The 25059-nt window shown below is 42.2% G+C and overlaps 1 protein-coding gene and 1 non-coding gene across 6 annotated transcripts in view; one reads left to right on the top strand and one right to left on the bottom strand.

Moving 5' to 3' along the window:
* The first annotated feature begins 3456 nt into the window (after positions 1-3456).
* The window catches only part of ZNF331 (zinc finger protein 331), a 43956-nt gene continuing 22353 nt past the window's right edge, over positions 3457-25059 (top strand). The window contains exons 1-2 of one of the 5 annotated variants that reach the window (XM_045532691.1): positions 3457-3637; positions 5171-5239. The gene's annotated coding sequence lies outside the window, so the exon portion shown is untranslated. The other 4 variants (XM_045532687.1, XM_045532685.1, XM_045532689.1 and 1 more) reach the window with 4 other exon arrangements.
* On the bottom strand, positions 16705-16843 carry LOC123624899. Its single transcript, XR_006730262.1, has one exon. It is a non-coding gene; the product is annotated as a small nucleolar RNA SNORA8 (small nucleolar RNA).

Raw genomic sequence — 25059 nt, forward strand, 5'->3', positions numbered from 1 at the left:
AGTCCAGCTGCAGAAAAAAATCAGTCCCCTAAGGAGCTCATAGAGGAGAATCTCAAAATTAATTATCTATAACTGTACCATCCAGAGATAATTACTGTTAATATCTTGGTATGTATGTTTCCAATCCTCAGCTTTCCCCCAAGCATGTCTGTGTGGTTTTCTGGAGCATTAAATCCTTCTATTTGATCACATAAATGAGTCAAAGACTCTCTGAATCATAGTTTGTAAAAGCAATCCAACCCAGCCATGGATCATATTATTTATACCTGGGAGCATGTGGGGAAGGGAGAGGCATGCCAGTGATCTATGTCGAGTTTTCTAAAACCTCTCACATATTTATACCATATAGGATTAGTGATACATAGTTTAAAACTAATCTTTTTTTTTTTTTTTTACAAACTGTGTTTAATGAACAAATGTTTTTTGCATTCATTACATTTGTAGAATTCCTCCCAAATCCAAATTCTCTGAACTTAAAGTTTGAGCAGTTGATATACAGTTTCATTTCAGTATAAATTTTCCCATGCACAAGATCTGCAATAGAAGTAAAGGTGTTGTACCACTCTTCATAGTTGCGATATTTTTTTCTCTGTATAAACACTCTGGTACACTCTAAGACTTTTATTTTCTGAAAGGTATTTTGACAGTTGTCACACCTATATCACCGTTAACCAGAATGACTCTCTGATGGCAGGTAATATGTGAGCAAGCTTTCACACTTTTCATACCTTGGTAGGACTTTTCTCAGGTATGACTTCTCTAATGTACAGTAAGGGAAGTGGACCACGTAAAGGCTTTGATGCATTCTTAACATTTGTATGTTTTCTCTCTGGAATGAATTTTCTTATATTTACAAATATTTAAGCACTAGTTAATGGTTTTGCCACATTGTTCACTTTCATAACGTTTCTCTTCATTATGTGTTATATTATGTTAAGAAACATGAGCATAACTTAAAGGATTTCCCAAATTCTGCACATTTGCAGGGCTTCCCTACTATATGAATTATCTTATGATAAGAAAACCCAGGGCAATATTTAGAGACTTTACTACATTCTTCACATTTGTAGGTTTTCTCTTATATGAACTCTCTTATGGGAACTAAGGTATGAGCATTGGGCAAAGGCTTTGCCACATTCTTCACATTTGTAGGGTTTTTCTCCAGTATGAATTCGTTTATGTATATTAAGGTGTGAGCACTGGGCAAAGGCTTTCCCAAAACTAATCTTATGGCAGTAAATTATCAAAAAAATATACTCCACCGTCCATATCCATGAGTTCTGCATCTGTGGATTCAACTAGCCACGGATTGAAAATGTTTTGGGAAAAAAAAATAAGATGGTTACATCTCTACTGAATATGTACAGACATTTTTTCTTCTCATTGTTCTAAACAATACAGTCTGAAAATTATTAACATTAATATATTGGGAATTATAAGGAATCTAGAGATGATTTAAAGTATACAGTAGGCCAGATGTGGTGGCTCATGCCTGTAATCCTAGCACTCTGGAAGGCCGAGGCGAAAAAATTGCTTGAGGCCAGGAGTTTGAGACCAGCCTCAGCAAGAGCGAGACCCCCGACTCTACAGAAAATATAAAAACATAAAATATACAGGAGGAAGTGCTCAGGTTATGTACACCATTTTGCATAAGAGTGTTAATAAGCATTTAAGGATATTTATATGTAAAAGAGGCCTGGAACCAGTCCTCCACGGATACTGAGGAATGACTTTATAGCCTTTCAAAATTAGATTTTCTACAATTTTATTGTTTTTTTCAAAGAGCATGACAATAATCACTGATGCCTGGTGCCTTGCAAATATACATTGTACAAGTAACATTTCCATAATTATATGTACAAGTAACAAATATGCACTGTGTAAGTAACAAACACAAGATATATGGAAAATGAGTAAGATGGCAAATAAAACTGTTTATATAAATCTCCAATAACATATGATTCATGTTCTTGGTAATGTTCTCAATTTGGCATTGTCTAAGATTAGATTCTCTGAGCTCAATTTTTGATGCAGAATCATGTGTTTGTTCCCCTACATTCTGGTGAGAAGAAACATTTCCTCCTTATGTGTCTTAGAATCTTTTTTCCTAATGTGGCTAAACAAAAAGAAACAAAAATAATTTCATTCTTAACATCAGGCTCTGAAAGTTGTTTTTAGTTAGTGTTCACTCTATTGACAGATGGTGTAAGAAACACTTTAGTGTAAAAAAAAAAAAAGAAATAACACACTTGAGTTTCTTTTAAAAATGGATTCAAGGATATGTAATGTTACTGATTTTCAGTGATAATGGGGAGCTTATCCGAAATAATCTTTACATATTACTGCATGTAGATTATCTTACTTAATAATTCAGACAGTCATACCTTGTCCTAATTTTTCCAGTGAAGAAATACCAATATTACACTAATTGTGAATCACAGCTCAGATTCACATTGTGAAAGTGAGACCACAGAGCCCATGTGTTTAATTTCACCACAAAGTCTCCTCCCAAATTATACATACCTTTTGAACCTACCTTTTTCTCTTAGTAATTCATCATAAATTCTTTCTCAATTTTCAATATCATCATTAGTAAATGTATCTGTGTCATTAAAGAGGAACCAAACTTTTTATAATGTGTCCTCTACCGTGAAATTTTCACTTTTAAAAATTATTCTCTAGAAATTTAGGTTACATCAATGGATTCTATCCATGTTAATGTCCGGCTTGTGATATTATACTATACTAATCACCAACTGGGATAGCCAGGTGAAAGGTACAGAGTATCTCTCAGTATTGTTTCTTACAAGTAAATATGAATCTACAGTTCTATCAATTTAAAAAGGAAAAACTTTCACAAAAAGATGTTCTCTGAACATACTTGGGCACACATTTATGTACTACATAGAAATTTCCTTCATATAAGTTCCAAAAAGTGGAATTCTGAGTCAAAATCAGACACCTATCAAGTGCCTATTATGTGCCAGACGCTGTGAAATTAGTACTTAGAATGAATGACTAAACGGACATAGCTGCTCCCTGTTCGTTGTTTATAATCCAGCAAGGAAGGGAAACTGAATGGAAGCAGCTCCAGGCACCGGTGAGCAAGGCCTGAGGAGAATCCGAGCTGCCGCCCAGAGGTGCCGGGAAGGGGCGTCATGCTGAGGACCGCCACGTCTGGACCAGAACACCCGATCCGGAGGCCACACGAGGTCCGAGTTGGATGACACAGCCCCTCTTCACAGAGGAAGGGCTGTCTCTGGAGAGTAGGATGTGCTCTGAGTGACACTATCCGCCCTGGCAGCCCTCTCAGGTCCGCTCTCGGACCCCCGCTGGGAGAATGTTCTGGACTCCATTTCCCAGAGGTCTGCGAGGCCCGGCCCCATGCAAGGCGCCGAGTTGCATGCTGGGACACGCAGGGACATGTAGGCGCTGGTTTCCCGGGATACCGTCCGGGGCCCTCCCCGACCCCTGCGCCCCGTCCCGAGGTCCCCGCGGTGGTTGGGCCTGACTAGGGAATTGTTCGCTTCCCCTCTTCTCCGGAAGAAATCAGAACCCAGGGGTGTGGCGGGGATGGCGGTGAGGGAGCCACCCCGCTGAGAGGGCGCGAAATAGAGCCTCAACCTATGGCCTCAAGGTGGGGCGCGCATATGTGTGTGTGTGTGTGTGTGTGGGGGGGGGGGGGGGGGGGGGGGCGGGCGCAGGCAGGAACATGCACTTGCTAATGTGTGTGGGTGCGAATGCGCGTGCGTATGGCCGCATCTGTGCGCGAGCGCGCATCTGTGTCGCCGCCGTACTGTCTGTCTGCGTGAGCGCGCGCTCCGGCTGCTTGGGAGGTGGAGGCCGGACCCCGCGACTGAGATGTGTGCGCATGCGCGTTCCTGTCGGTCGAGCTGACGGGGACCCAGCGTGTGTGACGCACTTGATGGGAATGTGCGGGCTTGACGAGGCTGGCTCTGTCCTCGTAATTGTGACACAGGTGTGCGTGTGCATGTGAGCGTCATTGGGGGCCTTGGGAACCGTGCTCGGGGAGCATCTGCACTGGTGACGCAGCTGCTGTCTCCCGGCCACTCCGTGCAGTGAGATATACGTGCGTATGGGCTCTGAGGCACCGGGCACAGGACGTGTGGCTGTGTGACGCATTTGCTTGAGAGAGTGTGTGGGGCCGGCGCAGCCGGGCCCTGGCTCCGTAACTGTAACGCAGGGGTGTCCTAGAGGCTTTGGGGCTGGTGGGGCCCGGAGCGTGGGAGCATCTGTGAGGCGGGAAGCCGCCGGCGCTGTCCCCGGACTCTGCTCCGGGAGGTACGTTTTCGCGGGCTTTGCGGAGGCGGCACATCCAGGATTGTCTCCGTGGCTGACAAACGTATGTGTCTTTTCACGTATGTGCGGTTGACGGGACAGACGTGTGTTTCGTGACACTGTGTGTTTTCGTGAGGCTGTGGGGGGCAGGTTTGTGCTTGGGTGACAGTAATTCGGCGGACGGCCTTTTGCGTGAGCTCGGTCGTCTGTGGAGGTACAACCTGTAGCTCGAATGTCTCTGCTGTTTCTGCCTCACTTATGTGCGGTTGACGGGACAGACGTGTGTTTCGTGACACTGTGTTTTCGTGTTTTCGTGAGGCTGTGCGGGGCAGGTTTGTGCTTGGGTGACAGTAATTCGGCGGACGGCCTTTTGCGTGAGCTCGGTTGTCTGTGGAGGTACAACCTGTAGCTCGAATGTCTCTGCTGTGTTCTGCCTTCGCCTCGTAACTGAGCGGTACCTGCCTGCGACAAGTGGCCGCCAAGGGACGTAAGAGCCTGAATCCGGTGGTGAAAATGATCAGTAAGAAAGCAAAAGACATAGTCACGAGGGGACCGTTTTACAGCCAGAAGGGCGGTCCATGTGGGCCACCTGAGTGACAGGAGGAAGTGGCCTCTGGTAGAATTCCTTTTGTAGAGAGAGAGGCCCCTGGGGTGGGGGAGGTGGGAAGAAGGGGCCGCTGCGCATTTCACAACCTCAGTTTCAGAGCTTAGTCTTCAGGAATCTCCCAGAAACTCCGATCTTGGGGCCGTCTTATTTCTGATTGGTTTTAGATATGGCCTAAGGGCCAGAGTGCCCTAGAGGATGTTTTCTAATACGCCTGCACTCCAGAAGGCCCTAATGCATCATTTTTTATCTTCCTCTTTCCCTTAGGTCAGCATTCTTCAGAATAGGCATCTCTGCAGGGGCAGAATTGCTATACGTCTTAAAATAAAGGTTCAGGTGAGTTTTTCTGTTATGTGATTTGTGTCTATAGGACTTAACCCAGACTCAAGATGTAGATTACTAGGATTTCATGCGTGTCTCTGCTTTTGCCTAGCTTATTGCACTCTCTGAAGATGGCGTTCAGATGAGAGTGAAATGCATTAATAAATGGAAAACCCTTATAGAACGGTCCCCTGTAGCATCAGTGCTCAGTAAATACTAGCTGTGGTTGTTATGTGGTAAGTCTGGATGTGTATACATCAGGAACCACATACACATGAAGGTCGTTGTGATGGTTATTTGCAAGTTCACAAAGTGTACCAGAGCCTCAAATGGTCTAGAACAGGAATCTTTCACCTGAGGTCCTTCCTTTAACTCCATTTATTACTTTCCAAAGGAAATTGGATACACACTTACTTTATATGCAGTGTGTGTTTTTGTGCTTTTTTGTTTTTTTAATTTGTAGCGAGGAGATACTCCATAATTGCAAGGCATTAATCAAAGGTTATGTTACCTGAAGCACATTTAGCGTTCAGGATGATGGAAATGTTTAAGTAATCGTACCACATTCATTTTATGAAATAACACGTAGGTACAAAGAAGTAGGTTTAGAGAGAGTCATAAAAAATGAAAATGCATGTGACATAATATTAAGCTCTACTAATAGTTATTAACAGCATCCGTGGAAAGTGTTTTAATTACCTAGAAACCTCATTTAAGAAGAGACTTTGTAAATGTCCTATCCAACGTGACAATTTCATTGATTATCCAATGAAAGAAGGGAGAAGCATGGCTATGTTTATTGAGCACATTCTCTGTACCAAACTCTTCCCTTGTCTATGCATATTCATTAATTTATTCTTAGTCATTTTGCACTGCTATAACAAAATACCATCCACTGGGTGACTGAAACAAACATTTATTTCTCACCGTTTTCAAGGATGGAAGTCAAAGATCAGGGTGCCAGCATGGTCAGGTTCTGGGGAGGACCCTCCTCCAGGTTGCCCACTGCCAGGAGCTTGCTCTGTCGTCACATGGTGGAAAGGGAGCTGAGAGCTCTCTGGGATCATCTTTAGGGCACTAATTCCATTCATGGAGTTCTCTGCCCTCATGACCTAAACACCTCCCAAAAGTGCCACCTCCTAATTCCATCACATTGGGTATAAGATTTTTTTTTTTTCTTTTTTTTGAGACAGAATCTCGCTCTGTTGCCTAGGCTAGAGTGCTGTGGTGTCAGCCTAGCTCACAGCAACCTCAGGCTCCTGGGCTCAAGGGATCCTCCTGCATCAGCCTCGCAAGTAGCTGGGACTCTAGATGCTTGCCACCACGCCCAGCTAATTTTTTCTAGTTTTAATAGAGACAGGGTCTCACTCTTGCTGAGGCTGGTCTCGAACTCCTGACCTCAAGCCATCCTCCCACCTGGGCCTCGCAGAGTGCTAGGGTTACAGGCATGAGCCACTGCACCCAGGCTGGGTGTAAGATTTCAATATAAGAATTTTTGTGGGGCAAACACTCAGTGTATTTTAAGTCTACAGATGCAGTTTAGCTATGTTATTGTGTTTAGAGTGTATATATGAAGAAACCAACTCAAACTGCTTTTTTCCTTTGCTCTCACACCACAACAATAAACAATACAGAAGACTTCTGTGTCCAAATGTGTGGGGGTTTCTCTGCACACACCAGCCAAGAAATCTCTTCTGCGGTGGACACCAGCTGAGTATCCAGTAACTCTGACATTGACTACCTAAAGAAATCCTCAGAAACCATAGGCTGAGGGCTCAGTCCCATAATACCACCCTCTCCTTCTCACCAGTAGCAAGTCCAGGCCTTACTGGATTCAAGTTTGGGCTCCCAACCCCCTCTTTTTGTTCAATTAATTTGTAAGAGCAGCTCACAGAACTCAGGGAAACACTTATATTTACTGGTTTATTACAAAGGGTATTCTAAAGCAGCAGTCCCAAACCCTTTTGGTACCAGGAACCCATTTCATGGAAGGCAATTTTTCCATGGACCAGGGGCGGGGGTGGGGGCGCAGGGGGAGGTGTCATGGTGGAGGTTGTGGAGCTCAGGGTATGATGTGTGGCTTGTTTCCTAACAGGCCACTGACTGGTAGGAGGCCGCAGCCCAGGGGTTGGGGACCATAGTCCTGAAGGACACAAATAAACAACTAAATGAAGAGATACATAGGGCAAGGTCTGGAAGGGGCCTGAGCACAGGAGCTTCTGTCTCTGTGGAGTTGCGGTGCACCACCTTCCTGGCACATGGATGAGTTCTTGTTCACTTTCCTGTCAGCCTCCATGTGTTCAGCTATCCAGAAGTTCCCCAAACTCTGTCTTTTGGGGCCTGCTAAGGTACCTTCATTAGATAGGCATGACTGAAGCATGGACAACTGTGTTGAAATGTGATTGGACAAAAAGGATGTAATCTAATATTAATAGAAGGAGTGGGGAAACCCCCATCCTGGCTTGTCTGTTCAGATTACTTTTGTCCTCTCTGTGCAGCATTCCTTCCTTCAGGGTCCAGGACAGGACTCTCTTTGGAATGAGGCTCTTACGACCCACAATCAGATTAAAATCAGGTAAAAGGAGAGGAGAATGTCAGAAGAAATTCTTTTTCTTGGAGCCTGCTTGTGAGGCCTAAAGTGCCCCAACATTGTAGCAAAAGACTATAACAAGGACTATAGGAGTTATGAATCAGGAACCATGGTTGAAAACTCATAAATATGTAAAAAATATATATTTGTAAGCCCATAAAATATATTTTAAAATGCATAAATATATACATATCATATATATCATATATGCGTTATAATATCACAGGGTTGGATTATATTACTAAGACACAGTGAAAGGATGTTCCAGAGCAGGAAGGTGATACTTCTTCAGTTTTTTTCACTATTAGGCCTTGTGTCCGTTTCCATTTGAAACTGTAACAAATCACCACAGATTTATTGGTTTGACAGAACACAAATGTATTATCTTATAGTCTTAGAGGTCAGAAGTCTGAAGTGCATCTCTCTGGTCTAAAACCAAGGTGCTGGTAGGGCTCTAGAAGGTGTTCCTGCTTGGGGAGTCCCAGAAACATCCTATTTCCTTGCCTTTCACAGTTCCTAGATGCTGCCCACGCACCTTTGTCCATCATCAAAGCCAGCAAAGACAAGTGCTTTTGTGTTGCGTCACTCTAACCTAGCTTCTGTCTTCAAACCTTTCTTGTCTTCTGACCCTCTTCTTCTAATTTTAAGGACCCTGATAATTACATTGGGCCCATTGGGATAATTCAGGATAATCTTCCCTATGTTAAAGTCAACTGATTAGTAATTTTGAGTCCACCTGCAACCTTAATTCCCCTTTGCCATGTAGGTAGCATATTCACGGGTGCCAGAATTACCATATGGCCGTATTTGAGAGGCAGTGATTTTGCCTACCACAGGCCTATCCATTCAGAGTTTCCTGAATGACAACCATATACCTCCTCCCCCATAACTATGGTCCTTTTTTGTTCGTTAGTTATTTAATTTTGGGCTCTCTTGTTCTATTTCTTATAATAGGATTAATGTAGCCCTGCGTGGGGGTAGGGGGGCAATCAGTCCCTAAAGAGCTCTTAGAGAAGAACCTCTAAATTACCCATAATTGTACCATCCAGAGATAATTACTGTTAACGTTTTGGTATGTATGTTTCTAGTCCTCCTCTTTGCCTCTAAGCGTGTGTGTGTTTTGTTTCTGGAGCATTGAGTCTTGCAAATTATCATGTAAAAAAGCCAAAGATTCTCCAAATCTTAGTTTATTAAAGGAATCCAACCCAGCCATGGGTCACATTATACCTGTGTGCATGTTGGGAGGGGAAGGGCATGCCAGTGATCTTTGTCTTGCTTTGCAATATCTCTCAAATATTTCTACCTTATAGGATTAAAGATACCACAATTGAATCCAATCCATGCCAACAAATTATCAAGAAAGACAGCCTTTTAGAATTAGAGATACTAGGATTTTAATGTTTGTTTCACAGGACGTGGCAGTAATCACTGGGTGCCTTACAAGTACGGATTTTTCAAATAACATTAGCAAGGTTATATATACAAGTAACACACATGGCCTATATAAGTAACATTTCCAAGATACAAGAAAAAGAATAAGATGGCAATAGTTTAAAATGTTCACAAATATCTCCCATTTCACATAGAACACATGACTCAGACTCTTGCTAATATTCTCAAATTGACGTTTTCTCCAGTTAGATTGGTTGTTTGATTTCTTATGTTCAACCATGTCTCTGTTTCTCTAATTGCTGGTGGAGAGGGAACATTTCCTCCTTATGTATCTTAGCATCTTTTTTGCTAATGTGGTTAAACAAAAAATTTTATTCTTTATGTCCGGTTCTGAGAGTTGTTTTGATTAGTAGTGATTATACGGATAGCAGGTTCAAGAAGCACATATGGTAATCAATAAATAAGTAACAAAATAAAAAATTAGACTGGGTGCAGTAGCTCATGCCTATAATCCCAGCGCTTTGGGAGAATTGTTTAAGGACATGAGGTCTAGACCAGCCTGAGCAACCTAGTGAGATCCCAATCTATATAAAAAATAAAAATAAAATTAGCCGAGTGTGGTGGCTAGTTCCTGTAGTCCTAGCTACTCGGGAGGCTGAGGTAGGAGGATCACTTGGGCCCAGGAGATCAAGGTTGCAGTGAGCTTGATTGTGCCACTGCGCTCCAGCCTGGATGACAAAGTGAGAGCCCGTGTCAAGAAAAAAAAGAAGTTAGAAGCTGGGCACATTGGCTCATTTCGGTAATCCCAGCTACTTGGAAAGCTGAATCAGAAGAATCACTTGAGCCCTGGAGTTCCAGACCAGCCTGTGCAACATTGCAAGACCCTGTCTCTAAAAGAATAATAATAGTTTTAAAAAGAAGCACATGGTTTGTTTTTGGTTTTGTTTGTTTGTTTTTGTTTTTGTTTAGACAGAGTCTCGCTCTGTTGCCCGGGCTAGAGTGCTGTGGCATCAGCCTAGCTCACAGTGACCTCAAACTCCTGGGCTCAAGCAATCCTTCTGCCTCAGCCTCCCGAGTAGCTGGGACTACAGGCATGCACCACCATGCCCGGCTAATTTTTTTCTATATATATTTTTTTAGTTGTCCAGATAATTTCTTTCTATTTTTAGTAGAGACGGGGTCTCACTCTTGCTCAGACTGGCCTTGAACTCCTGACCTCGAGTGATCCTCCTGTCTTGGCCTCCCAGAGTGCTAGGATTACAGGCATGAGCCACCATGCCCGGAACATGTTTCACCACAAGGAAAAAAATCAATTGACAGACTTGGGTTTATCTTCAATAATAGGCAGCTTATATTAAACAATTGTTGGCTGGGCGCGGTGGCTCACGCCTGTAATCCTTGGACTCTGGGAGGCCAAGGTGGGTGGATCGCTCGAGGTCAGGAGTTCGAGACCAGCCTGAGCAAGAGCAAGACCTCGTCTCTACTAAAAATAGAAAGAAATTATCTGGCCAACTAAAAATATATATAGAAAAAATTAGCCAGGCATGGTGGCGCATGCCTGTAGTCCCAGCTACTCGGGAGGCTGAGGCAGTAGGATCACTTAAGCCCAGGAGTTTGAGGTTGCTGTGAGCTAGGCTGACACCATGGCACTCACTCTAGCCCGGGCAACAGAGTGAGACTCTGTCTCAAAAAAAAAAAACAATTGTTACATATTATTTCATGTTTTACATAGATTGTCTCACTTGCTAGTTGAAACAGTTGTACTCTATAGTACTTTTATTCTGTTTCTCCCAGTGAGAAAACAGACACTGTGAGGTTAGTAACTGTGAGGGTGCAGAGTTACACCTTGAAAGTCAGACCACAGAATAATCTGTGTTCTTAATTTTACCAGAATGTCTCTGCTCAGATTATATATACCGTTTTAATCTACCTTCTACATTGGTTGTGCATCATAAATTTTTTCTCAATTAATAAGAATCAGTCGGGTGTGGTAGCTCATGCTTATAATCTTAGCACTTTGGGAGAAGGAGGTGGGAGGATCATGTTTTACCACAAGAAAAAAATCAATTGACAGACTTGGGTTTATCTTCAATAATAGGTAGCTTATATTAAACAATTGTTGGCCGGGCGTGGTGGCTCACGCCTGTAATCCTTGGACTCTGGGAGGCCAAGACGGGAGGCCAGAAAGCTGAGGTTGCACTGAGCTATGATGATGCCGCTGCACTCCTGCCTGGACAACAGAGTGAGACCCTGTCTCAAAAAAAAAAAATAAGTGTCATGGCCAGATGTGGTGGCTCACACCTGTAATCTTAGCACTCTGGAAGGCCAAGGCGGGAGGATCACTTGAGGTCAGGAGTTGGGAGACCAGCCTGAGCAAGAGCAAAACTCCATCTCTACAAAAAATAGAAAAATTAGCTGGGCTTGGTGAAACGTGCCTGTAGTCCCAGCTACTCAGGAAGCTGAGGCAGGAGAAGCACTCGAGTCCAGGAGTGTGAGTTATGATGATGCCACTGTACTCTAGCATGGGAGACAGAGCAAGACCCTGTCTCAAAAAAAAAAAAAAAAAAGAATCAGTATCACTGTTAGCATTCCATGTCATTATATAGCAGACCATAATGTATTTAACTATCCTCTACTGTGAGATATTTCTGTTTCTATTTTTTCATTTTTAAACATTATTCTCTGGAAATTGTGGATAACATCAGTTGGTGCAATCTATGTCCGTGTCCTGGTTGTGATATTGTAGTATAATTTTTAAGTATCTGCACTGTGCCAGACCCTATGATACTAGTACTTAGAATGAAAGGGATAGCTGCTACCTGTATATTGTTTATAATCCAACAAGGAAGCGAAACTGAATCCAAGAAGCTCAATGCAGCCTGTAAGCAAGGCCTGTGGAGAATCCCAGCTGCCTTGCCCGAGAGGTGCTAGGAAAGGGACATCATCCTGGGGACAGCCACGTCTTGACCAGATCACCCCCGATCCAGAGGCCACATGAGGTCTGAGTTGGGATGACGCAGCCTCTCATCACATAGGAAGGGCTGTCTCCAGGGAGCAGGATGTGCTCAATGTCACACTGTCCACTCTGACGGCCCTTTCAGGTCCACTCTCAGGCTCCTATCAGGAGAATGTTCTGGACTCCCTTTCCCAGAGGTCTCCAAGGCCTGGCCCCATGAGAGGGTGCTGAATTGCATGCTGGGACACGCGGGGACTTTCAGGCTCTACTTTCCTGGAACACCATCCGGGGTCCTCCTCAACCCTTGCACCCCCTCCCGACATCCCAGTGGTGGCTGGGCCTGAGCGGGGGATTGTTTGCTTCCAAGAAGGAACCCAGAACTCAGGGGTGTGATGGGGATGGCAATGAGGGAGCCACCCCCTTGAAATAGAGCCTTGACCTGTGGCTTCCAGTCGTGGGAGGATTTGTATATGTTTATGTGTCAGTGAGTCTGTGGATAAGAGGGACTGCATGACAGGGATGAGCCCTGTCCCCTGGTCTGTGAAACACTTGTGTGTGAGTATGTGTGTGGGGTGATGCTTCCAAGCTTTGTCACAGTAACTGCGACACCTGTGTGTGAGTGTCATTGGGGGTAATGGGGATGGTTCTGGCTGAAGGTCTATACCAATGACACAGCTGGCTATATCTCCCCGACTCTTCACAGGGTGAGATAAGTATGTGTGGGCTCTGTGGAGTGACACAGGGACAGGGCATTCAATTATGCGATGCACTTGCTTAGGAGTGTGGAGGGGACAAGTGACAGGGCCATGTTTTTCTTTAGAGCTGTGACACAAGTGTTTTCAAGTGTCTTTGCTGGCAGAGGGGCTGAGTGTGTGATCATTTTAGGTGGTGACACTGCTGTTCTATGAGATGCATGCCTACAGGATGGATGGAGGTGGCACAGCCAGGATGTATCTTTGCACTTCTGTCAGATTGACAGGGATGGTCAGGGACTCTCTGGCCTGCCTGTCAGTGGGTGTGACAGGGCCTGGGATTGGGAGTCAGTGAATGGTTTAGGATGGTGTTTGGGTGATTAGGGGCACAGCTACTGAGTGGGCGTGGCTATGTATGACAATGTAATCTGTATTTCCAGTGTCCCTTCTGCTTCCTCTGCCTTCATCTTCCAACCATGTGGTAGCTGCATGGGAGCAGTGGCCCCAATGGGATATGAAAGCCAGGACCTTGTCATGAATGTCATCAACAAAAAGGGCACAGACATAGCCATGAGATAACTTTAGAGCCAGAAGTGTTTTCCATGCAGACTCCTGTATGACAGGAGCAGAAAGCCTCATGAATGAGATTCCTATTTGGGAGGGGAAAAGTACCTCGCTTGGTACATGAGGGGAGGGGGCAGCTCCATGTTCTAGAACCCCGGCTAAATACATACAGCTTAGTCCCGAAGATCTCTCAAATTCTTGAATGCCAGTGCCCTCTTATTTCTGACTGGTTTTAGCTGTGGCCTGAGGGCAGGTGTGCCCTGGAAGATATTTTCTAATGTAGTCTGTACTCCAGGAAGACCCTGGTGCACATTCTTATACTCTTCTTCTAGGTCAACTGTCCTTTAGAAGAAGCATCCTGAGGAGGAATAAGAATTGTTACATATCTTAAAATCAGCTTTATTAAATGTTCATTAAATTTGTGTTTATATGGTTTAGGACTCATTGCTTTTTATGGCCCTAAATGTCCTCCCTAATAGCAATTTATCCCGGTAATTCCTCCCTAAGAGGTGTGACAAGAGTATCCTTCTGTGTACTCCTATTGACCAACCCTCTCCTTTGAGTGTTCACATACATCCTTATCAAATTGTTCAAGTCCTCCTACGTGCTCTGGTGTTCTAAGAATCTGATGGTATATAAAAATACCTTCTAGAGGTTAGCACTTTATTTTACAGTGTGGTTACATAAGGAGGTGTTTAGTTTTTAGATGGAATCAAACACCAGATATCTTTGGTCTTTTCCAATGGGACGGGTTTTCAAAACACAGCAAAAGAGGAGAAGGTTTGATGGTTTAGTCAGTACATGACAAACATGTCAGCTTTGTGAGGCTTTTTTTTAATTTTTTTTTCTAGAGATGGGGTCTTATGATATTGCCCAGGCTGGTTTCAAACTCCTGGCCTCAAGTGATCCTCCCGCCTCTGCCTCCCAAAGCACTGGGATTACAGGCGTGAGCCACTGAGCCCAGCCTGTGAAGACTTTAAAAGTGGAGTTTCATCAAATTTCTGTGTCATCAAAGACAAGGATGTTTTTCAATTAATCAGTAAATCAAAATTTGTTCTTTTATCCAGGACTTCTTTGAGCTGACAGCTTCTGTTTTTTTCAGTTGCTGCTTTGTGTCAGCTGTGAGAAACCATATGGTTTGATGTTCAGTATGAGTTCTGGCTCTAGGGCAGGGGTTGGCAGACGTGTTCTGTAAAAACCTAGGTAGCAAATATTTTATGTTTTGTGGGTCACATATGGTTGCATATAATCTTGTCTCCTTTTTATTTATTTTTTTGCATTATTATGAGGTTTTTCCCGTGACCTTAATTTTTTAGTTTTATTTAATTAATAGTGACAATCTATATATACTTATGGTGTACAACTGAGGTTTTGATATATGTATGCATGTGATATGATTAAGTCAAGCTGATTAACATAAATCTCACTTCACTGATAATTATATATATAATGAGAACATTTAAATCTACTCTGTTGGCATTTTTAAAGTTTACTATACAATATTATTCATTCTGTTTGGTTGCTGTACTGTACAACAGATCTCCAAAACTTCTTTCTCTTCTCTAACTGAAATTTTGTCCCTTTTATCTCCTCATTCCCCATCCTGCCTTCCAGCCCCTGGCAACCATGTCTCTGTGTCTATGAATTCAACATTTTTGTACTCCACGAATAAGTTAGATCATGCAGGTGTCTGACATATTTCACTTAATAGTGTCCTCCAGGTTCATCCATGTTGTCTCAAAAACCCTATTTCTAAAAGGAAAAAAACAAGAAAAGATTTTTTTAAAAAGAAAAATGCAGGCTGGGTGCTGTGGCTCACTCCTGCAATCCTAGCACTCTGGGAAGCCGAGGCGGGTGGATTATTTGAGCTCAGGAGTTTGAGACAAGCCTGAGCAAGAGCAAGACCCCATCTCTACTAAAAATAGAAAGAAATTAGCTGGATAACTAAAAATAGATACAAAAAATTAGCCGGGCATGGTGGCACATGCCTGTAGTTCCAACTACTTGGGAGGCTGAGACAAGAGGATTGCTTGAGCCCAGGAATTTGAGGTTACTGTGAGCGAGGCTGACTCCACGGCACTCTCTCCTGGGCAACAGAGTAAGACTTTGTCTCAAACGAAAAGAAAAAAAAGAAAAATGCAATGACCTCCCCTCCCCCCCGACAGGGAGGGTCTTACTCAGTTGCCTGGGATAGTAGGGCTAGAATGCAGTCGTGTCATCAAAGCTCCCTGGAACCTCAAACTCCTGGGCTCAAGTGATCCTCTTTCTTTTTTAAGGCTGAATAGTATTTAATTGTATACCACATTTCATCCATTTCTCTGCTGATGGATAAGTAGGTTGAATCCTTATCTTGGCTATTGTGAATAATGCTGACAGTGAACACAGGAATGCAGGTATCTCTATGAGATGCTGATTTCATTTCCTTTGGATATATACCCAGAGTGGAGGATTGCTGGGTCATATAGTAGTTCTGTCACCCAGGCTAGCGTGTAGTGGCATGATCACAGTAACTTTAAATTCCTGGGCTCAAGTGATCCTCCTGCCTCAGCCTCCTGAGTAGCTGGGACTACAGGCATACATCACCACACTGAGCTAATTTTTCTATTTTTTGTACAGACACGGCCTTCCTCTATTGTCCAGGCTGGTCTTGAACTCCTGGCCTCAAGCAGTCCTCCCACCTTGGCCTCCTAAAGTGCTGGGATTACAGGTGTGAACTTGTAAAATGGAGAAAAGAAAGTGTTACTAAGAAATTATGGGCCAGAAGCGGTGGCTCACGCCTGTAATCCTAGCACTCTGGAAGGCAGAGGCGGGAGGATTGCTTGAGCTCAGGAGTTCGAGACCAGCCTGAGCAAGAGTGAGACCCCATCTCTACTAAAAACAGAAAGAAATTAGCCAAACAACTAAAAAGAGAAAAAATTAGCTGGGCATGGTAGCACATGCCTGTAGTCCCAGCCACTTGGGAGGCTGAGGCAGAAGAATTGTTTGAGCCCAGGAGTTTGAGGTTACAGTGAGCTAGGCTGACCCCACTGCACTGTAGCCCAGACAACGGAGTGGGACTCTATCTCAAAAAAAAAAAAAAAAGTGTAAGTGCATCATCGTACATGTCTTCATCCTCATTTTCTTCATGTTCAGTAGGCTGAGGAGGAGAAAGAAGAGGAAGGGTTAGTCTTGCTGTCACAGGGGTGGCAGAGGCAAAAGAAACTCTACATATAGGTGGGCTTGCATACTTCCAACCCATGTTGTTGAAGGGTCAACTGTAGTTGTTGATAATTTTTTTAAATAGAAATACTATATCAATAGAAATACTAGGTTTAACATGTACAAAGCCAAGAAAACCAATGGTGCCAGATACTGAATTTCTATGGTGCTGTCCTTTGAACACTGTGTCATGAATAAACTGCTGAGTGCCAATACCATACAATGCAAGTTGTTGATAATCTTTCCATGTATTCCTATCCAGGATATTGGTCTATAATTTTTTTGTAGTGTCTTTGAGTTTTGTATCAAGGTAATTCTGGCCTCAAAAAATAAGTTTGGAAGTATTCCCTCTTCTTCAATTGTTTGGAAGAATTTGAGAAGAATTAGTATTAGGTCTTCTTTGAATGTTTCACTGAGTCATTAGTAAAGCTATGAGGTCCTGGGCTTATCTTTGGTGGGAGACTGTATTACTTATTCAGTCTCCTTGCGTATTACTGTTGAGGTCAGATTTTCTGTTTCTTCATGAATCAATCTTGGTTGGCTAGTTTCTAGGGATTTATACATTTCAGTAGGTTATTCAATTTTTGGATATATGATTATTCATAGTATTGCCTTATGATCTTTTGTATTTCTGTGTTATCAGTTGTAATATCTGCTTGTTCATTTGGAATTTTATTGATTTGAGTCTTCTCTCTTATTTTCTTTGTTTCTCAAGCTCAGAGTTGCTCAGTGTTGTTTATCTTTTTAAAAAATCTAACTCTTAGCCTGGGGCGGTGGCGCGCAACAGTAGTCCCAGCTATTTGGGAGGCTGAGATGGAAGGATCACTTAAGTCCAGAAGTTTGAGGCTATGGGGCACTATGGTCACTGCTGTGAATAGCCATTGCACTCCAACCTGGGCAATATAGCAAGACCCTTCATTTTATTTTATTTTGTTTTGTTTTATTTTATTTTTTATTTTATATTTTATTTACCTTATTTTATTTTTTATTTGATTTATTTGATTTATTTTTTAATTTTGTTTATTTATGTGTTCATTTATTTATTTCTGCATATTATGGGGGTACAAATGTTTAAGTTACATATGTTGCCCTTGCCGGCACCTGAGTCAGAGCTTCAAGCGTGTCCATCCCCCAGATGGTGCGTATCACACTCATTATGTATGTGTATACCCATCCCCTCCTCCCCCCTCAGTCTGCCTGATGCCCGATAAATGTTATTCCTGTATGTGCACTTAGGTGTTGATCAGTGAAACCAATTTGATGGTGAGTACATGTGGTGCTTATTTTTCCATTCTTGGGATACTTCACTTAGTAGAATGGGTTCCAGCTCTATCCAGGAAAATACAAGAGGTGCTATATCACCATTGTTTCTTATAGCTGAATAGTACTCCATGGTATACATATACCACATTTTATTAATCCACTCATGTATTGATGGGCACTTGGGTTGTTTCCACATCTTTGCAATTGTGAATTGTGCTGCTATAAACATTTGAGTGTAGATGTCTTTTTTATAGAATGTCTTTTGTTCTTTTGGGTAGATGCCCAGTAATGGGATTGTTCGATCAAATGGTAGACCTATTTGTATCTCTTTAAGGTATCTCCATATTGCTTTCCACAGAGGTTGCACTACTTTGCAGTCCCACCAGCAGTGTATGAGTGTTCCTACCTCTCTGCATCCACACCAACATTTATTGTTTTGGGACTTTTTGATAAAGGCCATTCTCATTGGAGATAAGTGATATCTCAATTGTGGTTTTGATTTGCATTTCCCTGATGATTAGAGATGTTGACCATCTTTTAATATCTTTGTTGGCCATTAGTTTGTCTTCTTTTGAAAAGTTTCTGTTCATGTCCTTTGCCTACTTCTTAGTGGCATTGTTTCAATTTTTCTTGTTGACTTTCCTGAGTTCTATATAGATTCTAGTTATCAGCCCTTTGTCAGATGTGTAGCATGCAAATATTTTCTCCAACTCTATAGGTTGTCTGTTTGCTCTGATGATAGTTTCCTTGGCTGTGCAGAAACTTTTTAATTTGATCAGGTCCCATTTATTTATTTTTATTGTTGCTGTGATTGCTTATGGGGTTGTCTTCATAAATTCTTTGCCTAGGCCAATGTCTTTAAGAGTTTTTGCAACATTTTTTTTCAGAATTCTTAAGGTTTCCTGCCTTAGGTTTAAGTCTGTTATCCATCGTGAATTGATTTTTGTGAGAGGTGAGAGGTGCAGATCCTGTTTCAGTCTTCTGCATGTGGCTATCCAATTTTCCCAGCACTATTTATTGAATAAGGATTTTTTTCCCCAGTGTATGTTTTGTCTCTTTTGTCAAAGATCAGATGGCTGGATGAGGATGGTTTTATATCTGGGTTCTCAGTTCTGTTCCATTGGTCTGTGTTTCTGTTCTTGTGCCAATACCATGCTCTTTTGGTTACTATAGCCTTGTAGTATAGTTTGAAGTCTCGTAAATTGATGCCTCCTAATTTCTTCTTTGCTTAAGATTGCTTTTGCTGTATGGGGTCTTCTCTGGTTCCATACAAAGCGTAGAATTATTTTTTCTAGATCTGTGAAAAATGACGTTGGTATTTTTAATAGGGATTGCACTGAATCTGTAGATCACTTTGGGTAATATAGACATTTTTAACAATGTTGATTCTGCCAATCCATGAGCATGGTATGGTTTTCCATCTGTTTACATTCTCTGCTATTTCTTTCCTCAGTGTTTCATACTTCTCCCTATAGAGTATTTTCTTCTTCACCTTTAGGGATGCTTGTCACTCTTATGTTAGGCTTCTTCACATAATCCCACATTTTTTTGTAGGCTTTGCTCTTTTCTCTTATTTCTCTGCTCTGTCTCTGTGACTGACTTGTTTAATAGAAAGGTGTTGTCTTCAGTCTCTGAGATTATTTCTTCTGCTTGATCTAACCTATCATTAAGGCTTTCCACTGTGTTTTGTAATTCTTCAAATAAATTTTTTATTTCCAGAAGTTCTGTTTGATTTTTCTTTAATATTTCGATTTTTTAGTGAATTTTTCATTCATTTCCTGCCTTTTTGTGATTTCCTTGTATTGGGTTTCCATTTTGTTTTGCATTTCATTGAGTTTCCTTACAATCCATGTTCAAAATTCTTCATCTGTCATTTCAATGTTCTGATTTTGGTTGGTATCCATTGCTAGAAAGCTGTTGTTCCCTTTTGCAGGTATCCTTTCACTTTGATTCTTCATACTTCTGGAGTTCTTTCGCTGATTCTTTCTCATCTGGAGCAGCTGCTGCTGCTTATCTTTGGATTTTATTTTGTTTAGATAATGACATGCCCAGTTCAGTCTCTTAGCCAGTAGGTGGTGCTTGTGGGTGGGAATCAACCACACCCTGTATGATGAATCAGTAAATGCAGTAAAAGTGCACGCAAATTGACCTCCCTGTCAGTAGGTGGCGCTTTCTGGAAGGAACAAATGGCAATGTTTTTTGGGGTCCCGCGACCAGCTCTAGTTCCTCAGGAAAAGCACTCTAGTGCTCCTCGTGGTGGGTGAGTGGGGCCCTGGGACTTCCAGGTGTGTCCTGACTCTCCACCTCAGTGGGGGCAGGTTGAGGGGGTGAGGCTAGGCGACAGTCCAAGATGCAAGGGAGAGGAATTTTAACTGCTCTACCTACCCTTCTCCCTGATCTCCAATCCTCTTGGGGCTTAATCCCTGCCACCAATGCCTTTTTCCTTCCAGTTCTGCTCCGCAACCTCTTCCCGTGGAGTCTCCTATAGGTTCAGACACCCTTCCTTCCAACCCTCGTTCAGTTTTTGTCTGTCTGTTTTTTTTTCTCTTTCATCTAAAATTTCTCCTTCTTGCAGCGCCACTCTGGCTGGTGGTGTCTCTTATCTGCCATCTTGCCTCCCCTCAAACGCTGTCTTTAAAAAAAAACAAAACAAAAAAAACCTCTTAGTTTTGTTGATCTTTTTGTACTGTTTTTCCAGTCTCTATTTCATATATTACTGCTCTGATCTTTATTCTTCTACCAACTTTGGGCTTAGTTTGTTCTTCTTTTTCTTGTTACTTGAGGTGAAAGATTGAGATATTTCTTTTTTCTCGATATAGGTGTTTATTGCTATGTATATCCCTCTTTGAAGTGATTGTGCTACCTCCCATAAATTTTAACTTCTTCTCTGGCCCATTGGTTGTTTAGCATCTTCTTGTTTAATTTCTACATATTTGTGAACTTACCTAAATTCTTCTTGTTATTGATTTCCAGGTTCATGCTTTTGTGATTTGAAAGGATACTTGATGTACTTTCTGTCTTCTTAAATTCCTTAAGATTTATTATATGACATAATACATGATCTATCCTGGAGAATGTTTCATGAGCACCTTAGGAAAATGTATATTCTGCTGCTATTAGATGGAAAGTGTAAAATATATCTGTTAGATTCATTTGGTCTAAAGTATAATTCAAGTCTAATGTTTCCTTATTGATTTTGTCTGAACAATCATCTTTTGTAGAAGGTAGGGTTTGAAGTTTCTTTCTATTGTATTGAAATCTGTCTCTCCCTTAAAAATCTCTTAATATTTGGTTTATATGTTTAGGTGCTCCTGTGTTGGGTGTATACATATCTATAATTGACATCTTGATTGACCTTTTCCATTATATAATGACCTTTTTCTCGTTTTAGTTTTTGAGTTAAAGTCTAATGTGTCTGATACAGGTGTAAACATTTCTCTCTTTTGGTTTCCAATTTCATGGAATATCTTTTTCTGTCTCTCACTTTGCTTTTATATGTGTCCAAGGTCTAAAGTGAGTTTTTGTAAGTAGCTTATTCTTGGCTCTTGTTGGTTATCCATTTTTCTACTTTGTTTTGATTGAAGAATATAATCTATTTATAGTTAATGTAATTATTGAGTGGTAGGGACTTAATGTCATTTTGTTAGTTGTTTACTGACTGTTTTGTCTTTCCATTATTCTTTTCTTCCAGTCTTACTGTCATCCTCTGTGATATGTTGACTTTTGTGGTAGTATGCTTTGATACTTTGTCTTTTGTGTATCTATTAGATGTTTTTTTCTCTGTGTTTGCCATGGACTTACATAAAGCATCTTATAATACTATAATTTAAGCTCATAAAAACTTAACTTTTATACAAAAACTCTGCACTTTTACTACTCCCTCCTACCCCATTGTATGTTACAGATGTCACATTTTACATCTTTTAAGTTATGTGTCTATTAACTTTTTAGCTATAGTTATTTTTTTTTTTTTTTTGAGACAGCGTCTCGCTCTGTTGCCCAGGCTAGAATGAGTGCCGTGGCGTCAGCCTAGCTCACAGCAACCTCAGACTCCTCGGCTTAAGCGATCCTACTGCCTCAGCCTCCCGAGTAGCTGGGATTACAGGCATGCGCCACTATGCCTTTAGCATTTCTTATAAGGCAGATCGTGTAGTGATAACTCCTTCGGCTTTTGTTTTTTGTTGTTGTTGTTGCTGTTTGTTTGTTTTAGTACAGACTGAGTCTCGCTCTTGCTCAGGCTGGTCTTGAACCCCTGACTTCAAACAATCTTCCTGCCTCGGCCTCCCAGAGTGCTAGAATTACAGGCGTAAGCCACTGTGCCCAGCCTCTTCAGCTTTCGTTTGTCCTGAAATATTTTTCTCACCTTCATTTCTGAAAGACAGTTTTGCCAGGATAGTGTTCTTGGTTGACAATTTTTTTGTTTAGTCATTTTGTTTCCTTTTTTTTTTAATAATAATTTTTTTTTATTTGAGACAGAGTCTCGCTCTGTTGCCCGGGCTAGAGTGCCGTGGCGTCAACCCAGCTCACAGCAACCTCAAACTCCTGGGCTCAAGCAATCCTGCCTCAGCCTCCCGAGTAGCCACCATGCCCGGCTAATTTTTTTCTATATATATTTTTAGCTGTCCATATAATTTCTTTCTATTTTTTAGTAGAGACGGGGTCTTGCTCTTGCTCAGGCTGGTCTTGAACTCCTGACCTCGAGCGATCCTCCTCCCTCGGCCTCCCAGAGTGCTAGAATTACAGGCGTGAGCCACCACGCCCGGCCTTTCATTCCTTTTTGTTCTTTTCGTTCCTCTTCTTGGCTAATTTCAAATGAGCTGTCTTCAAGTTTGCTAATTCTTTCTTTTGCATGATCAAATTTGCTGTCGATGTTCTCTGTTGGATTTTTGAGTTCGTCATTGTATTCTTCAGTTCCAGGATTTCTGTTGGTTCTTTTTTATGGTTCCTGGGTTTTTTACTAAATTTCTTTTTCTTTTTTTCATGAATTGTTTTTTTTTTTTATTTCATTTAGTTGTCTTCCTAGGGTTTTCTTGCATCTTGTTGAGCTTCTATAAATGGATTATTTTGAATTCTTTCCCAGGCAGTTCATAGATCTCCATTTTCTAGGGATGTGTTACTGCTGCTTCATTAGTTTCCTTTGGTGGTATCATAGCTGCCTGATTCTTTGTTGTCTGTGTAGCCTTACATTGGTGTCTGCACATTTGAGGGAGCACATGCCTCTTCTAGTGTTTACATGCTGCTTTCTACATATTAATGCCTTCTGTTAGATCACCTAACTGATGGGACTTCACCTGGATTGTGGTTGAATGGGATTGAAGCTGGGACATGTGACTACCCCTGGTTCTGCAGTGGGGTCTCTGGTTGACAGGCCTGTAACCAGGGGCTTTACAGGATACAGATCCCTCTCTGGTCCTTGAGTGATGTTGATTGTCTCCATGACCTCGGTCCATAGGGCTAGTGCTGGGACCACAGGTGGCAGACTGGCAACAGATATACAGATGGGTTTGGCTTCATCTGGGTTCCTGGGTGTGCTTTCACTTGATCACTGGCCGAGTCCCTGGGCAAGAAGTACTGCCACAGTCTGCAGAACCAAGTCACAGGGCTGCTGCAAGATCTATAGCCAAGGCCAAGATCTGTAACCTATGTCTAGGGTAACAACAGGCATGACTCCCAGGAAGTTCCTGAGCAGGTAGGCATACTCTCATACCGCAGTAGAGTGGCTTGAGCTAATTTATAAAGTTTTTTCAAGTACCACAGTGGGATGCAGTTCAGCAGGTCAGCCTACAGGGGCACTGTTGGGTGTGCCTCCCTCAGGTCCCTGGATGGGCAGAACTACTCCTGGACTGCAGCCAAGAGGTGTTGGAGTAGAGAAGCAGAGCCTGCTATTTTTGAGTTCCCCCTCTAAAACTCACTTTGAAATTTAATTGCCATTGAAACAGTGTTGAGAGGTGGGACCTTTAAGAGGTGATTAGATCATGAGGGCTTGGCTCGCATGAATGGATTACTGATGTTATCAGGTTTTGTTATTACAGAGTGGATTTGTTATAAAAGTGAGCTTGGCCCTTTCTTGCTTTCTTGCACATGTCTTGGGATGACACAGCACAAAGGTCCTCGCAAAATGCAGACACCATGATTTTGTACTTCCCAGCCTCAGGAACCATAAGCCAAATAAATTTCTGTTCATTATAAATTGCCCAATCTGTGTTGTTTTATTATAGCAACATAAAATGGACTAAAACAGGACTGTTTCAGACATGCTGTGAGATTGAGGTCTGCAACTCTGTCCTGGTGGCCCAGACATCAAATTTCCCAGACTTTATCTTAGCAGGCAGAATTGCTCTTGAAATGCAGTCAAGAGGTGCTGGATCTGAGATTCAAGGTTCCTTCAGGCTTTGTCATGGGACCAAGGCCAGGGAGCCTACCCCTGGGACTCTGTCAGGCATGTCTCCCTCTCGGTGCTTCTTTGAGCAGGACTGGTCTAGGACCACAGCTGGCGGAGCTGGAGCAGAGTTGCAGGGGTCATTTATTTCAAGGTCCACACTTGGGACTGAGGTCAGTCTTTTGAGGCACTAGTGTGCGTGACTCTTTCTGGGCTCCTTAGGGAGGTGGTTTTGGTAGCAAGATTAAAGCCAAATGGGATTTGCAAAGTCCACAGGGTGATGGGGCTATTTGCAGTTCTGGAGCCGAGACAGCAATTGGTGAGTCTGCCACCTGGGTAAAGTTATGCCTTCTCAGAATGACCTTCCTAGGTCTAAGGCTCCAGCATGGTTTCACAGACTCCTGGATGAATCAGTAGGCTCCCACAAAACTTCGTTGTCTGTGACAGCTGCTAAATAATTGTTTCTGTATGGGGACATAAGAAAGGGACCTCCTGTTTCATTGCCTTGTTTACATCATTCTAATCTTTTCAATTCATTGTACTTTTCAGAACAGTTTTAGATTAATTTTAAAAATTGCAAAGATAGTTGAGAGAGTTCTTAGATACTCTGCACCCATTTTTCCCTATTCACATCTTACATGAGTATGGGACATTTGTTACAGTTAGTGAACTGCATAGTTCACTGTTAGTTGTCCGTATAATTTCTTTCTAATATGTGATTATTAGCTAAACTCCAAGCTTTATTTAGGTTTTCTTAGTTTTTACCTAATACTCTTTATCTATTCCAGGATTCTATCCAGG

This window comes from Lemur catta, chromosome 19, assembly GCF_020740605.2.
Source record: "Lemur catta isolate mLemCat1 chromosome 19, mLemCat1.pri, whole genome shotgun sequence".
Lineage (NCBI taxonomy): Eukaryota > Metazoa > Chordata > Mammalia > Primates > Lemuridae > Lemur > Lemur catta.